Source organism: Microtus pennsylvanicus, chromosome 20, assembly GCF_037038515.1.
Source record: "Microtus pennsylvanicus isolate mMicPen1 chromosome 20, mMicPen1.hap1, whole genome shotgun sequence".
NCBI classification, from domain to species: domain Eukaryota; kingdom Metazoa; phylum Chordata; class Mammalia; order Rodentia; family Cricetidae; genus Microtus; species Microtus pennsylvanicus.
In genome coordinates this window covers 37,275,866-37,292,999 of record NC_134598.1, presented here as the reverse complement: position 1 = coordinate 37,292,999, position 17,134 = coordinate 37,275,866, and positions in this window count along the sequence as shown.

Below are 17,134 nucleotides of genomic sequence, written 5' to 3'. Positions count from 1 at the left end.
TTCCAGGGGAGAGAGTTCCATGCTCACCATCCTTTCCTCTCACTCCCTGCTTTTCTCTCTTCTTTCTTTTCTTCTTCCATACCCCCTTCCTTTTCTCCTATTTTTCCCCTTCTAATTTCCATGAGAATGAGGTCAACCTAGAGATACTTCTGGTGGCAGAGTTTGTCTTCGGATGCCAAAAGAGATGAGTTCAATATGAGTTCCAGAGAGGATGAGCTGAGAGCAAGGCCAGAGGGCAACCTGTAGTACAACATCCTTGTGTCTCCAAGTGCCTGCCCCTAAAACAAGCACCGAAGCTTCCTGGGATAGAGGGAGATCCACTTATTTGGATTCAATTTGTTGGATTTGGTTGTCTGTTGCCTTGCAAGAGACAGGATTCTTAACCGAGATGGTTTCTGAACACAAGGTGAGGTTAAGGCAAACCCGGTGTTGATCAAGGCAAGCCTGGCTTCTGATCACTTCCTGTTCATGATCCAGCAGAGTATCACTTCACTGGCTATACCGGGCAAAGTTCTTAGCTTCAAATATTGGGAGAAAATTCTGGGCCCTTCCAACAGACACAGGAATGAGTAAGGCTCGTTGCAAACACAGAGTCTTGCAGCCGGACAAGCCATTGAGACTACAAGCATAGAACCAAAACTCAGCTATAGACCTAATCAGGTGGAGACCTCGGGGCCAGCGTCAGTGGTCACAGACTTTGTCCCATGCATTGCCAATGAGTGGCAGGGTGGTGCTGAGTTCTGACCATCAGTGACACCCATTCGTCAGGGCTGACTCTGAAAACTGGCCTTCGTAGAATAAATTTCATGTAGGGTCTGAACTCCTGCCAGGGTTAGGCAAGGGCTTCTCTGATTGGAGTAGATCTGGGCATGTGTCTGAGCTCCCATGATGGTTTCCATAGTAACTTCTTCCTTGCAGTAAGCATCCTAAGATGGGGACTTCTTCAGACACAAGAAAGGCATTCAAATGACCGCATAGGATGAAAGCCACATTGCTGAGTATTTAGGGAAGGCTGAGTTTAAGACCAGAGCATCACGAACAAGGACATGACACACAGGACACAACTTGGGCAAGGTTTATCAAGAAACCTCTGTGGCAAGTTTTCCTAGGAGATCAGACAACCAAGTGGGAGTTTATATTCAGGCTAGGTATTCAGACTTGGGTCCCTCCCCAAAGACGACTCACTGTGTTTATGAAAATACTACAAAATCTGTAAAAGTCTACAATCCAAAACGCTTCTGGTCTCAAGCACTGAAGTTGCAGCCTCATTTTTTATAGGTGAGGGAACTAGGGTTCAAAGAAGTCACGTGGCTAACTAACCCCAAAAATCACCCAATTAAGTGGCAAAGCCAAGCAGCAACTCTCTCCCCTTGACTGACACTGTACCCCCTCCCCCAACCTTGGCCAGATTTGTTAGATTCTGAAAAGATGTCTGCATGTCTGTGTGCCCAGACCAATGTCAATGTGGCTTTTATTTCATGCCAGGCATGGAATTAGGCCTTTTACTTACAACAGGGCTACTGGTATACAATTACATATTGCGTTCTGAATGTCATGAAGAATTCAGAACCCCAGAGAAGCCCAGCAATGATCCTGGGCCTATGGAATTCTGCAGCCCATGATCTTTCCGAGATATTCTAAGGCAAAGAGGCCTGAGGAGGGAGTGGAGTGTGTGCTGGTGAAGGGGAAGAAAGAGGCCATGGTGGGGTGTGTTTGGAAGAAGCAGAGAAGACTCCAGGTGGTGCTGCCCGTCTCGGGCTGGGAAGCATAAGGGATGTGGGCAGGAGTCCCAGAGTGCCATCTGGAGTCTCATAATGTCACCGAGATGCTTTATCACTGCGAAATGAGGACAGCAGGCCCGGGCAGGGCTGCAGACTCGCAAGGCTGCACCCAGCCTGTGCCGTGGAAGCTAAAGCTGGGGCGGATGATTGTGCAGCAGATGGAGCTGCGGATCACGTGCCTGGCACGGAGGCAGCCAGCCTCTGACAGTAGGGGCGCTCCTCCTTACATTTGCTTTCCACTCTCTGTCTTCCTCCTCCTCTCTCCTTTGCTTTCCCTTTTAACTTACACTTTCATTTTCTCAGATCTCCTTTGTCCCTTTACTGGGCACGGGGATCTTCAAGGATCTCCAGGTATCCCAAGTTCAATGTATTGAAATCAACATCACTCTCTTTCCAACCAAGGAACCTATTTCTCCTTGGTCTTTTTTTATGTTCACTTACAGCCATTGCTGGGAATGGACACCCAGGAGGAAACAGCCTTACTTCTGGCCTCACTTCCTTTTCCTCCCCCCATCTCCAGCCATCTTCCCCAAGGCTCTCAGCACCTCCTCTGCTTCCCACACTACCTGTCACTTTCCAAGATCAAAGACTTTCCAAGTTGAGTTCCCTCTGTGTTGTGTCTCTCCTAGCCTGGACTTTAAGAGCATCTTCTAGGCAATACCATCAGACTGAGCAAGAGGAGAAAACGGGAAATCTAATCATTTTGGAGTATCTCTGGGAAGGGAAGTGGTGGTCCATCAAAATTACCAGCCTGCTTAGCCTGTCATGGCTGACTGTCAACTTGACTCTGTTAAGAATCTCCTCAGAGATGTTATACTGTCAACCCGAATCCATTTGGAATCCCCTTGGAGATGTAACATTGTCAACCCGACTCCATTAGGAACCATTTAGGAGACATTATCTTGTCAACCTAATTACATCAGGAATCACCTAGGAGACATTGATTGCATTGTCAACCAGACTCTATTTGGAATCACCTAGGAGATATCACATTGTCAACAGACACCAGCGTACATCAGTCTCTTCTGGAAACACAGCCATAATCATACACACGTGTGCTTCAGTCCTAGGCATCTCTAGCGCAGTCAAGTTGACAACTCGCACCAACCATCCCAGGGGCCAACGGTCAGGGAAATGGGGGCTTCTAGTCACGCAGCCTCAAGGAAAATGAACTCTGTCGATACTCACTGAGCTCAGGAGTGAGTTCTGCCCCAGAGTCTCCAGAAGTGAAGGGAGCTGCGTGCTGGTTAGTTTATTGCTTTTCATCTTGGCATGGCTAGAATCATCTGGGAAGAGGAAATGTCAGTTGAGAAATGAATTGCCTTCATCAGATTGGCCTATGGGCAAGTCTGTGGGGCATTTCCTTGCTTGAGATGAACATAAGGGTGTCTAGTTCATTGACCAGGTGGTCCCGGAGCGTATAAAAAAGGCAGCTGAGCGAGCTATGAGCAGCAAGCAAGGCAGTAAGCATTACTCCTCCATGGCCCCTGCTTCTGTCCTCTTCTCCTGGTTCTCAGCCTGAGGTCCCTCCCTTCATGGTTCTTCATGATGGACTGCAAGTCCTAAGATGAAATAAACCCCTTCCTTCCACGTTGCTTTAGGTCATGATGTTTATCACAGCAGGAGACAGCAAATTAGAGTAAGAGGTCACCACATCTTGACTTTGGCCATAAGAGATGCTGAGCAGAGGATTTAGTCCTATTGGGTTATATTTGTGAACTACAGAACTGTGAGTGTGTGTGTGTGTGTGTGTGTGTGTGTGTGTGTGTGTGTGTGTACCATGGCACTCATGTAGAGGTGAGAGAGCTGCTTTGAGAATTAGTTATCTCCTTTCACTGTATGGTCTGGTCTTGAACTCATTCATCAGGTTCACACAGCAAGCCTGCTTACTGCTGGGCAATTTCACTGGCTCAACTGAGTCGTACTTCAAAGCCTGGGAGTGTGTAGCATTCTGTTCTGGCAGCTTTTTTTATACACATAGAAGACAATAGGGAGGGCTGTTAGCATGCACTGGCAACTGTTGCTGCCCAGACACTAAGTGTCCTTCAGACTGCTCTGCAGTGTGGCCCTCAGCAAGCAACCTGAAGCAGTTTTTAGTGACTTAAGCAGCAAAGAAATGCAAGAGAAATGAGATGTGTCTTGCCTGGCCAGGATTTTATTTGGGTACACGAGACACCACAGCTGGTACACTTGGTTCTTGTGCCTCATTTAGCATCCCTGACCCACCTACCTCCCTTCTTATAATATCACATCTCTCCCCAGCTTTGAGCCAGGCAAGAAAGAAAGAGCAAAATGTGCCCCAGTTTGGAACTTCTTCCTGAATCAGACTTTCAGAGACAATCTGATGTGGAGGCTCCCAATTTCTGCCATTATGAGTCATAATTAATAATGACTGAGGTAGAATGGATGAATGGTAGCATATCAGCTGGGCCTCACCTTTATCCAATCCACTTCCTATATTTTAGGATTTGAATGCAACATCTGTAGAGGCTCGGGTTAGTTAAGGTTCGGTGGTTGTAAGCCCATAGGCTTCTGGGAAGCCGTTAGACGGTAAGGATTCTGAAGTAGTCCACAGATTAACATCCCTTGATGAATCCATCAATATTACAAGGTGATGGAAAGCAGGAGATGAGGGCTAAACAAATATTATTGTGGGTTATGTATCTTTGGTGGTCATATCTTCCCCTATCTCTCATCTATCTCTGTCTCTCTGTCTCTTCTCTCTATCATGCTTCTGTGTCTCTCTCTGTCTCTGTCTCTCTCTTTGCCATGAGGTGAATACCTTCTGAGATAATCTTTTTACCTTCATGGTACACTGACTAACCATGGACCTAGAAGCACGGGCCCAGGTGGCCACAGACTGAAATATCTTAAACAGCGAGGTGAATGAACACCCCCCCCCCCCTTTAAGTTGCCTTTCTCAGGTTCCTTGTTTGCTAGGATGATAAAACTGACTAGCACGCTGCATGTTTTAAGACACATTCAACCCAAGACAAGATGTTTTGTTTACACCACTCATCTGATCCTAACAACGGCTCTAAGAGATGGGGGCTGTTGTTATCCTCCTGTTACCATGGGAGAAGCAGATACATAGTTAAGAGACCAAGCAAGTTCAAGGTCATATGGCTGGAAATTTGCGTGCTCGCTGACAGTTAGACTCCAGACTTGGCCCTGCTTTCTGTCTCTAATTAAAGCTTGGGGAAAATGCTCTTAAAGGAAGAAGGACAAATGCTTCTTTCTTCCTTTGGTTTTTTTCATATTTCATTCTCTATGTAGCTTAGGCTAGACTAGAACCGAGACTCTTCCTGCCCCAGCCTTCCCAGGGCTAGGACTGCAGACACACATCACCACGCCCACCACTAGACTTTTCTGTTTGTTGTTTTATTTTCTTCTTGTTGAGAAAAGTCAATTTAGTGTTGTTAGTAACAATGAGATGCAGTTAATAGCTGATATACCTTTATTTATAGCACCAGTTATAGAAACAGCTATTGTACTGTGTTCTGGAAATAGAAGAAGCCCAGCCTATGGTCTTCTCAAACTTCATTCAAACTCAAGAGTTAGGTGAAACCTTAGCAATTACTCAAATCTATTCAATTTATCATCTGTCTGACTTCTTTCTCAACCTGGGAGACAATGTGAATCCTCCCTCCTCTAAGTTGTTCCTGTCAGAGCCGGAGAAGAAGCCCACGTTGGGGTTGTGTTATTTGCACGCTAGGCATGGATGAGATGTGTGTTTAGGGTTCTGTCATTTGCACACTCAGCAAGGATGAGATGGTGTTTAGGGTTGTGTCCTTTGCACACTCAGGATGGATGAGATAATGTTTAGGGTTCTGTCCTTTGCACACTCAGGATGGATGAGATAATGTTTAGGGTTGTGTCCTTTGCACACTCAGCATGGATGAGATGGTGTTTAGGGTTGTGTCCTTTGCACACTCAGTGTGGATGAGATAATGTTTAGGGTTGTGTCCTTTGCACACTCAGCATGGATGAGATAATGTTTAGGGTTGTGTCCTTTGCACACTCAGCATGGATGAGATAATGTTTAGGGTTGTGTCCTTTGCACACTCAGCATGGATGAGATAATGTTTAGGGTTGTGTCCTTTGCACACTCAGCATGGATGAGATGGTGTTTAGGGTTGTGTCATGTGCACACTCAGTGTGGATGAGATAATGTTTAGGGTTGTGTCCTTTGCACACTCAGCGTGGATGAGATAATGTTTAGGGTTGTGTCCTTTGCACACTCAGCGTGGATGAGATAATGTTTAGGGTTGTGTCCTTTGCACACTCAGCATGGATGAGATGGTGTTTAGGGTTGTGTCATGTGCACACTCAGTGTGGATGAGATAATGTTTAGGGTTGTGTCCTTTGCACACTCAGCGTGGATGAGATAATGTTTAGGGTTGTGTCCTTTGCACACTCAGCGTGGATGAGATAATGTTTAGGGTTGTGTCCTTTGCACACTCAGCATGGATGAGATAATGTTTAGGGTTGTGTCCTTTGCACACTCAGCGTGGATGAGATAATGTTTAGGGTTCTGTCCTTTGCACACTCAGGATGGATGAGATAATGTTTAGGGTTGTGTCCTTTGCACACTCAGCATGGATGAGATGTGTGTTTAGGGTTGTGTCCTTTGCACACTCAGCGTGGATGAGATAATGTTTAGGGTTGTGTCATTTGCACACTCAGCATGGATGAGATGGTGTTTAGGGTTGTGTCCTTTGCACACTCAGCGTGGATGAGATAATGTTTAGGGTTGTGTCATTTGCACACTCAGCATGGATGAGATGTGTGTTTAGGGTTCTGTCATTTGCACGCTCTCAGCGTGGATGAGATAATGTTTAGGGTTCTGTCATTTGCACGCTAGGCGTGGATGAGATGGTGTTTAGGGTTGTGTCCTTTGCACACTCAGCGTGGATGAGATGGTGTTTAGGGTTCTGTCATTTGCACGCTAGGCGTGGATGAGATGGTGTTTAGGGTTGTGTCCTTTGCACACTCAGGATGGATGAGATGGTGTTTAGGGTTCTGTCCTTTGCACACTCAGCATGGATGAGATGTGTGTTTAGGGTTCTGTCATTTGCACACTCAGGATGGATGAGATGGTGTTTAGGGTTGTGTCCTTTGCACGCTCTCAGCGTGGATGAGATGTTTAGGGTTGTGTCCTTTGCACACTCAGCATGGATGAGATGGTGTTTAGGGTTGTGTCATGTGCACGCTCTCAGCGTGGATGAGATAATGTTTAGGGTTCTGTCCTTTGCACACTCAGGATGGATGAGATAATGTTTAGGGTTGTGTCCTTTGCACACTCAGTGTGGATGAGATAATGTTTAGGGTTGTGTCCTTTGCACACTCAGCGTGGATGAGATGTGTGTTTAGGGTTCTGTCATTTGCATGTTCAGTGTGGATGAGATGTGTGTTTATCCATGTCTGCCAATAAAGGGAGGAAAAACTGTCATATTTTCAGCAATCTGGCAGGCAAGCATAGGTAACTTGGGGTAGATTTCACTGGTGATTTTATTAGGAATACTTATTTGTTTTGCATTGCATGCTGCGCCTTTAAATTCTACTCTTAGGGCTCTGTGCACGCCTAGTTTGCCCCTTCCTTTCGCTGTGATGCAGTGACTGCACCTGCTGGGTTTAACTCGGTTACTTCTCTAGTGTTTTCCCATCACCGTAGGTCATTACCGTCCATAGACCGCATTACCATGAGCCACGGGGAGAGAGAGTTTCTCTGGCACATCCAGGAGGACGTACGCAAATTTGATTCACAGACAGATTTCTTGAATTGCCTGCAATTGTCCTTCCACTAACATGGAATAAGATTTCCGGCTTTGAATTTACTTATTTTTATAGCTAAAGGGATGAGAACTTTGATGGGGTCCCACCGTGAGGGGATGATAACGGAGATTCAAAACCTGGTCATTCAAGTCCGTCTTTATCGCTCTATAATTAATAATTTGAGTGTATAAAGCATATCAAGTCAATCTTTACTCAAAGTTGTGCTCATTGCACAACAAGAAGGTTGGGGGGGGGCGTGGGGAGGCAACGAAGAGGTCACAGTGTGAAACGTGAAGCTGAGAACCTCAGTACATACAACAGTCATGTCTGCCCTTTGCTCCCGTTTCCACATGTCACGGAGGCCGTGTGTGCTCTGGCCGATCGCCCTTCCCTCTGTGCCCAGCTCTGAGCAGGAGGAAGTGAGCCACTGGCTTGCTCGTTAGCTATCTGCAGCTTCCCCTCCTGGCCACAAGCTCACTGTGATGGTTCTTGGTGGGAGTGTTTCTAAATCTGAAAATGTCAGGCAACCATCTGTTCGGCTAAGCTGCTCTCTGTAAGGCTAGTCCACGCAGAGTCAGTAAAAATCAACACATCTCCCTCTGATGTTGTCCTCGGGGCTCTTTCTGATGAGTCTGGAGGGAAACGGACCTCTTCCTTTTATAGCTCTGTCCAGCTTGTCTCCCACGCTTGTCCGCCTTTATTGATAGCAACGAGGTCGGTGGGGCTGGAGCAAGGCCACACACTCTCAGTCTATGTACTTATTCTCCATCCATCGTCTTTAGAACAAAGGATTTGCTAAGCAACAATTTTCTTTTCATACTTAGTGTGGTTCTGATCTGTAAATGTTTTTACATAACAGAGTCATATTTTAGGGATTTTTATGGTGGCTCTGATAGCCAACTAGACACTCTAGTCAGCACGTGGCGTAAACAGGGTGGAATAGCTGGTACTTAGGACCAGCACCGTAGACTTTACCAATATTGAAACCTTTCTCAGAACCCACATTTAGGATTCTCTATGTATACTCCTTTTGGAACCAGTACGCCCCGGAGATACCCAGATCTGTGGATGGTCAGGTCTTACACGTATGAAATGGCTTGGTATGGGCTGGGGAGATGGCTTAGCTGATAAAGGGCTTATTGCATAGCCTTGCGACCTGAGTTAGCTCCCCAGAACACAAGTCAAAAATGACAGGCATGACGGCAGGCACTTGTGATCCAGTGCCGGGGAGAAGGGGTGGAAACTCCTCCTTCAGGGCTCGCTGGTCAACGGCTCTACCGTACTTTTGCATACCGGCCCAGTGAAAGACCATGTCTTAAAAACAAGCTGGGCGGCACCTGAGGTGCAACACCAAAAGTTGTCCTCCGTGTGCACACACACAACGTGTCCTTGCATATCTGCACACACACGTATCCTCATGAGCATACACAGACATAAGATAAAAATGTAAATACGTATACTCGTGTGTGACTTGTAGGCGTGTTTTCAGGACTGACCGCTTAGCATTGACTAACCAGTTGGTGTGCTCTTCCCCGGGGAAGGCTCTCCACCAATCTCAGCATCCTTAGTTGCCTGTAGTTCTCTGTGGAGGGCCTGGTACCTTGCAGATACTTGACATCTCCCAAAGGAGGGTGATGATGGTGGCGACAGTGGAGCTGGAGGTGACGAGAACTCATCGATCATCTCCTCTGCAGGCTTCAGGGTTCTCTTCTTTTCTAGCTCGCCTCAGCTCCGGAGTTCTCCCTTCCCAGGTCACACACCAGTTTGAAAACTAACAAGTTGGGAGGTTGCAAAGGACCCAGCCATGGGCTTGTCGAGAGAGAGCCTGCTCCGTCTCCTGGCAGACAGGGCCTGTGGGAGATGATGACAGGCAGGAGCGGAGTGACAAGGTCATGGAATGCTGTGAAGCCGGGATCTTTTGTAATCTCTTTTTACCAAGTTTGCCAAGAGCTCCACAAATTCCATCAGTAACCTGGCAGGATTGCACCTGCGTCAGAAAAGGGGAACGCTTGCAGTTTGTGGGGTGGAAATGCTTTGCAAGCTCGCATGTCCGGCTCTGTCTGCTTTGCCCGGTGTATAAACACCAAAGAACAAAATGTCAGCGCAACCTTGGCCCTTCCCGCAGACTGGGAGAGGACAGGGTTGGATGAGGGGCATATGTTCTTCACATCAACCCAGCAGGCTTGGAGCTCTTGAGGACAGATGCCGGCTATGGTTCTCCCCAGAGTGTTCTTACTTAAACAGCTGGTCCTATCACTGGACACAGCACAGATGTAGCCAGTAACTTTGTATTATGCTAAAAGCTTCTTGACAAGGTCTGTGCAGCATTTATGCTGTTCCAAGTCATCTAGAGGTGACTGGAAGTTATGGGCAAGCTTTGAACCACTATGTGAGGGGCTTGACACCTTCACGTGTCAGGGACGAGCTGACCTTTTGTTCTCTGATATTTGTAACATCCCGTGAAGGAAACGAAGCAATGCATCTGGGAACAGATAGTATTCAGTCTTACAAAATGAGGACGTTCTTATGGTTTTTTTCTTTTAACTTTATTTTTATTTACTCTTTGAAAATTTTATGTATGAATAGAATGTATTTTTTAAGATACTTTTATTGTTTTTATTTATGTTTATGTATGTGTCTGTGTGAGTGAATGCCACATGTGTATGGATGCTCACGGAGGCCAAAAGAGGACTTCCAATACCTTGTAGCTGGAGTTATGAGCAGCTGCGAGCTGCCCAGTGTGGGTGTTGGAAACTGGATTTTGGTCCTCTGCAATAGCAGCAAACATTATCAGCTGTGAGTCGTTTTCCAGTTCTTACAACATATCTTGAACATAACTACCCCTCACTTGTTGGTGAAATTATATTTTTGCCACGTTACTAGTATATATATATTTGCCACGTTACCCATCTCCCCACACATGCTGATGCAGAACTGTATTTAATACATTTTAAAATGAACACATCAGTGTAGAGGTTCTAAGCGAATGAATCACTGAGACCTTGGTTGGACACGGGTCACAGAGCAGCGATAACCATGGCTCAGCCCTGCCACTGGCGGGGGCTAGCTCTTTCTCTGCATAAACCTCAAAAATGCAAACTTGCAGGTGTCAGCAGCCTGCAAATCTGAACCCAAGCCCTGGAATGAGAATGCTCTTTTGTTAGCTAGCTGCCAATCAGTTCCTTGTAGACCACTGTGTTACAAGACAGTTGTAAGGATGTCAAAAGATGCAGTATTTCTAACATAACAGCATTTAAAAGCTTATCAGGCAAGTAACACAAGGCCTTCATGTCATAGCTCATAAATATAAACAAAGGAAAAAGATAAAAAGCCATTTGCCATCCTACTACCCAGAATGAATCATGGCTGGCTTTCTAGGACTTTTGAATTTACACACACACACACACACACACACACAATGCATGACACTTATATACATACAATACACATCCATATATAGTAACAACCACGGTATCAAGTTAACACTGCTAAATTGCGGTATTTACAGGGCCTTCCCATGCACACATTACTCTAATGCTTTTATACGTTGTAGCTCACTTACGCTTCATCATAACCCTAGGAGGCTTGGAAATGAGGGTTACTTATGAGGCAGGAATTACTGTTATTACCGCCCAATGCAGAGTGGAAGACTCTGAGTCTCAGAGAGGCACAATTAGGTGACATGCAGAAATAGAAGGAGTGCTTGAACCTAGTCAGTTTGACTCCAATTTTTTTCTTTTAAAAAAAAATAGACAAGAAAATCTTGTTTTATTTTTCATTAATGGAACCCACCAGGTTTCCATTGCAAGACAGTTTGCAGAGTTCAAATCAAGCAGAATTAATCATAAACAAAGTAGATGACCTCAATGGATTAGTGCCTGCCGCAGCCGCTGCATTTAAAGCTGAGCATCTTTGTGAAGACTGCCTCACTCTAAGGGGGTTGCTCTCAATAGAAAAGACACAAGTCACTTCAACAGAAAGTTCTAATGGCAGGAAAGACACAACTCAGTGCATAGCCATTCATAATCAACACTGGGACAACATTTGCTCAAATGATTTATTTTTTATCTATCTCGATAGAAGTTTTTATTTTTGTGTTTGCAGCCTACTGTGCAAACAAGCAAATGATATGCATAAAAGGCTTCCAAAACTGGTTAATATTTCAGAAAGATACATGCAGTGAAATAAAGGTGTTCTTTTGTTTTATTTCATTTGTTTTGTTTTGAGACAGGGTTTCTCTGTGTAACCCTGGTTGCCCTGGAACTCGCTCTGTAGCCCAGGTTGGCCTTGAACTCAGAGATTGGCCTGCCTCTGCCTCCCGAGTGCTGGGGTTAAAGGCGTGCGCCACCACCTGTTTTTAATTAAAGTATACTTTCACCATTTCTCTCCCGTCTTGTTCTTTCTTCCAACTCCTCCCATGTTACCCATTTAAATTTTAGCCTCCTCTTCTCTGTAATTGTTTTACACACACACACACACACACACACACACACACACACACACACACACACCCCAGACCTGCTGAGTTTGATTGGTACTAATTGCAGGCCTATGATATCAGGGCTGACTGCTTGGTATTGGATAACCAGATAAGGGGCTCCTTCCTGGGAAAGGATTGCTTCTCCTGCTCTGAGAATCCCCTAGTTGTCTATAGTTTTTTGCCTAGGGGAGGAGCGGCATGAGAAATCCTCCTTCCACGGTAACATGTCTGTTGGTGATCTTCTTATTCAGGTCTTGTTTAGGCAGCCATACTGCTGAGGTGTCATGGGGGAAGCTTCCCTGTCATTTCTAGGAGACACGCTTACAACAGCCTTAATGGCACTCTGGGTTCTTATAAGCTTTATAATCGTTCTGTCCCATCATTTGAAGATTCCCTGAGCCTTGGGTGTAGGAACTGTGTTGTAGATCTATCATTTGGGGTTGGGTATCCAATGATCAATTGTTTTCTGTATTTTGACCAGTTGTGGTTTTCTGTCATTGTCTCTTTCTGTTGCAAAGAGAAGTTTCTTTGTTGAGGGGCGAGAGCTGCACTATGGGTAAAAGCTTAGAACCCAGCTCCACCCTTTGGGAAGCAACCAAGGACAACAGCGATTAGTCTATGTTTTTTTTTAAGATTTGTTTATTTATTATGTATACAGTGTTCTAGGGCACCAGATCTCATTGCAGATGGGTGTGAGCCATTATGTGGTTGCTGGGAACTGAACTCAGGACCTCTGGAAGAGCAGTCAGTGCTCTTAACCTCTGAGCTGTCTCTCCAGCCCCACCTATGTTTTTCCTAGGGTCTCTTTGGCTTGCCTGACCAACAATTCAAATGGGGCTTTCTCACACTTGGCATTGAGTTTTTTGTTACATAGTCTATGGCTCTTAAGAGGCACATGGTTGGTCCAAGGGATTTAACTTCATTTAAATTTTTTATGTATACATATATGTAATTTAGAGTAAACAAAAACCAATATTCCCTATTTTCAAGGAATATTGAAAATAAGCCTTTTTTTCCCCCAAACATCCTTAGTGTTATTTTTCCTTCCTTCCACCCTCTCCTTCTGCACTGACCGCCCTTGGCCATTCTCAATTGAAGTTCCCCTTATCGTTCCCGTTTTTCCCCTTTATATCCTATATATCCTGCCATGTCCTCCTCTGGTTCCCTGCTTTCACAGTCCCATGCTTCCCCTGTAGTTCATTGTCTGCAGTGGGGTGGGGGCTTTACAGTACAAGCTCCTCTCTGGTAGCTCACAGGTTTTTGTTGTTGTTCTTCTTATTTTTTAAGTCATTCTACATTTTCACTCTTATGAAAAATAGCCGCTATTATCTATTTCACAGGCAGCTGGAGATGGAAGCGTCCAGGCTTTGCCCATGAGCAGTTGACTGCGACCCTGATTCAGCAAGTCCCGGCCCCCATTCTACAAGGTCAAGGTTGGGACTGTGTTGGAGACGGAATCAGGTTTGTTCTGGGGGCGACATAGGCCTGGGGGAAGCATCAGTGCTCTTACACAACAGAGGAGCTCGTGGCCGATGGCTCTGTTATGAGGGTAGAGGAGATCCAGGCTGTGGGCCATCTCTGTTTGCAACAGCTCGCGACCTGGTGCTAGTTACCCCACCTCTCTGGATCCCGGTCTCTTTATTCACAAAACGTGACCTTATGCAAGACAGTTACCTTATTAGGTTGTTCCTAAAAACGTGACCTTATGCAAGACAGTTACCTTATTAGGTTGTTCCTAATGCCAGTGTGATGACGTCTGTGAAGGTAATCATGTGTTTTCAAGGCCCGGTTATACTGTGGGCGCTTATCAGTCATTACAGCCCACTTGATTCCGCCCTGTTGTTTAGATCCAGGCAGGTGTTGTTGTCCTCGTGTGTGTGCGTGTGTGTGTGTGTGTGTGTGGTGTGTACTTGTTCATCTGTGAGGGTCCCCATATACCACAGAGAGCCTTTGGGGGTCAGAGGACAAACCCGTGCGTCTGTCCTCACCTCTCACCTTAAGGCAGAGCTTTCCTTGTTTGCCTTTACATTATGTGCTCCAGGCTAGTCAACCCGCAAGCTTCCAGAAGATTCTGCTATCTCTGCCTCTCATCTCATTATAAAAGAATGGGGAGGTAGACAAGTGTCACCATGTTTTCATGGATCCAGACTCCGGTCGTGAGACTTGTGCGGCAAGTTCCTCTGCCCATCGAGCACACCCCTGTCCCCATCGTGCATTTGAGGCTTGCTCTCTCAATGACTTGAGACTCGCCAATAGGTTGTATCTGGTCAACAAGCTCTGGAGATCTACCTGCCTCCTTCTCCGGGCTGGTGACACAGGATCATAGCATCAAGCATAGCTTTTTTGAAATGTGTGTCCTGGGGCTTGAACTCAAGTCCTCATGGTTGCAAGGTAGCATTTTGTCCCCCAAGTCATCGTCCCATCCCTACCGTCCTATGTAGGACACTGTAGCCCAACTGTCTGCTCATGAAACGTTATGTAATCAAGACGATTAATGGCATCCCTCCTGGAAAACACTGGGGACATTTGCAGCGTCTCACCATGTCACTCCTTGAGTTAGTTTTAACTGGACAGGATTTTAAATGCAGATGTCGCTGTTTGTCAACCTTCCTTCCTCTGGCTCCTGAGTTTTGTGGCTTGCAGGGGAAAGCCTTCTTTCTCAAGACACTTTAACCTAGCCCCAAAAAATCCCACCATACTTCTAGAGGTGAAGCCCAGAACAGGCACCATCAGTTCCTATGGGGATGTTACCAGTGCAAAGGGCCACCACCAACCACTGTTACCACTGCTAAGGGGCAGGGCTACCATTACCCACTGTTACCACTGCTAAGGAGCAGGGCCACAATTACCCACTGTTACCACGGCCAAGGGGCAGAGTCACCATCACCCACTGTTACCATGGCCAAGGGGCAGAGTCATTGACACTTCACCTGCGTGTGTATTTGTGTGAGGGTAGAGCCCCACAACCTGAATACCGCCCACTGAGCTCCACTGCCTGACACTGTAGTTCTTGGTTTATATTTGGGTTATGGAACATACTCAAACCACAGCCCTGACAGGTGATTTCTATATGGACAATGCTTTGCTTTTTTTCAAAGCGGGAGCCCCAAACTGCAGGGGACCTCTCTCCTTACTGATTCAACAACAGGAGACCTTCTTTCTAAGCAACCGAGCATCTGTGAACAAGCAGTAAGGCAAAGGTCACAATAGTCCTACCTTCACGTCACCCTAGGGATTCTTCTTGACTCTAAACACAGAGCCAGCAGCCTGGAGTGACAGCCTGACCTGGGTGCCTCTCAGGAATGAGTTTGGTATCCATTAACAAGCCTGGCTGTTTTATGGATCAATTAACCAGGGAAGCCATGGAGGGGAAATTCTGACATTGTAAAAGTCTGCCTCTCTCTGTCCACATCTCTTTCCTCCCTGCTATACCCTGGGACCCTGCCACTGTTTAGCACATAAGCCAACTTGGCTCTCCCAGCATCTGCAGTTTGATCATTTAACTATTGCCTGGCCTTTGGTCAAACCACAGGTGAGCCCACTGGCCAGTGATTAAATCTGGGCCGTGATTATAATGGTTTTATGTGAGTGGGGCCTCTGTTTATGGCCCTGCTGCTATGAGAGAGCTGTGTTACCGTAATGAGGTAGAAGCCCTCATAGACATACTCAGGAGGAGCAAGCAGGCGGGTACATGCTAGTCTGGTGGGGTTACCGCGCGTCTTTCCTTGATCATTGATGACGTGAAGAGAGGTGAGGGACTGGGCTACTGCTGAGCAGGACCTAGGTATGTCTTCCTGTTAGGCACTGCATTTTGAAGCAACCTGAAAGCCAGTATTGTTAGAACACCTCAGAGAATGAAGGAAATGGCCCTTGGTCACAAAGAACACCATGACTGTGGTGTCTTCTGGAGAGACATTCAGTGGTGGTGGTGGTGGTGGGTGGTAGCAGGGAGGGTGGTGATATTTAGATGACTTCTAGATCCTGTGGGGCTTTTCGTTCTGTTCTTGACCCCAGAGTCCCACTGTGGGAACTGTTCCTAGGTGGCTCTCCTTGAGAGGAGAAAGTTCTAGAAGATGAAGTATCAGGCGACATCCTTTCTTTGAAAGAAGAATCATTAAGATTGTTTTCAGGGAGGGAGAGGCGATGGCTCAGTTGGTGAAGTGCTCTCTGCACTAGCATAAGGGGCTGAGTTTGAACCCCTAGGAACCACATAAAACTGGGTGCAGGGCTGTGTGTCCATAGCAATGGAGGGAGTAGACAGGTGGAATCCCAGGAACTTCTTGGTCAGCCAGCCTAGCCAACTGGTGAGCGTTGGGTTTGGTGAAAAATTCTGTCTCAAAAATAGGTAGATGGTAATAGAGGGAGACACTCAGTATCAACTGCTGGTGAGCACACACACACACACACACACACACACACTCACACACACTTAAATATAATTCTGCATACACACATCTATATGTTCACACATACAAAGGTGTTGTCTGAGGAAGAAGTAAATACATTTGTGATTATCTTTGCCGTTTTCTGTTGCTGTCCCAGAGAACTGGAGACTGGGTGTTTTTGTGAAAGAAGTCCACTGGACTCTGGAATGGGAGGCTGGGAAGTCCAGGAGCACACGGAGTTTCTGTCAGCCTCTGCTGAGGTTCTCACGACAGTTCCGCCCATGGCAGCGAGGGGGCGTTGTTAGCGAGTGTGAACGAGGGAAAGTACTAGGGATGGGCTGGTGGTGTAACAGCCCGCTCTCCTAGAACCTGGTCCAGTTCACGCAGACGGAGAGCTCACTCTGAGGAGGTAGAGCCCTCACAACCCAGATAGTCCCTCCTGATACTAGAGCCATACATGGGGATTGGAGGGTCATACTCAAACCACAGCAGGGACAGCCATGACTTGGTTCTTTTGCAACATTGTGAGCACAGTGCAGCTTTCTGAGGTGGCTAAATCTGCTCTCCTGAGGGCAAGATTCAGTTCTGGGCATGCATCCACTTCTCCACCTGTTGGGGAATGTTATTTTCAGGTGTGTGATTTTTGTTTATGTCGTATTTGTTTAACTCTGTGAAGCCGTGTTACTGTTACTGTGCCTGTCTAAAACACCTAA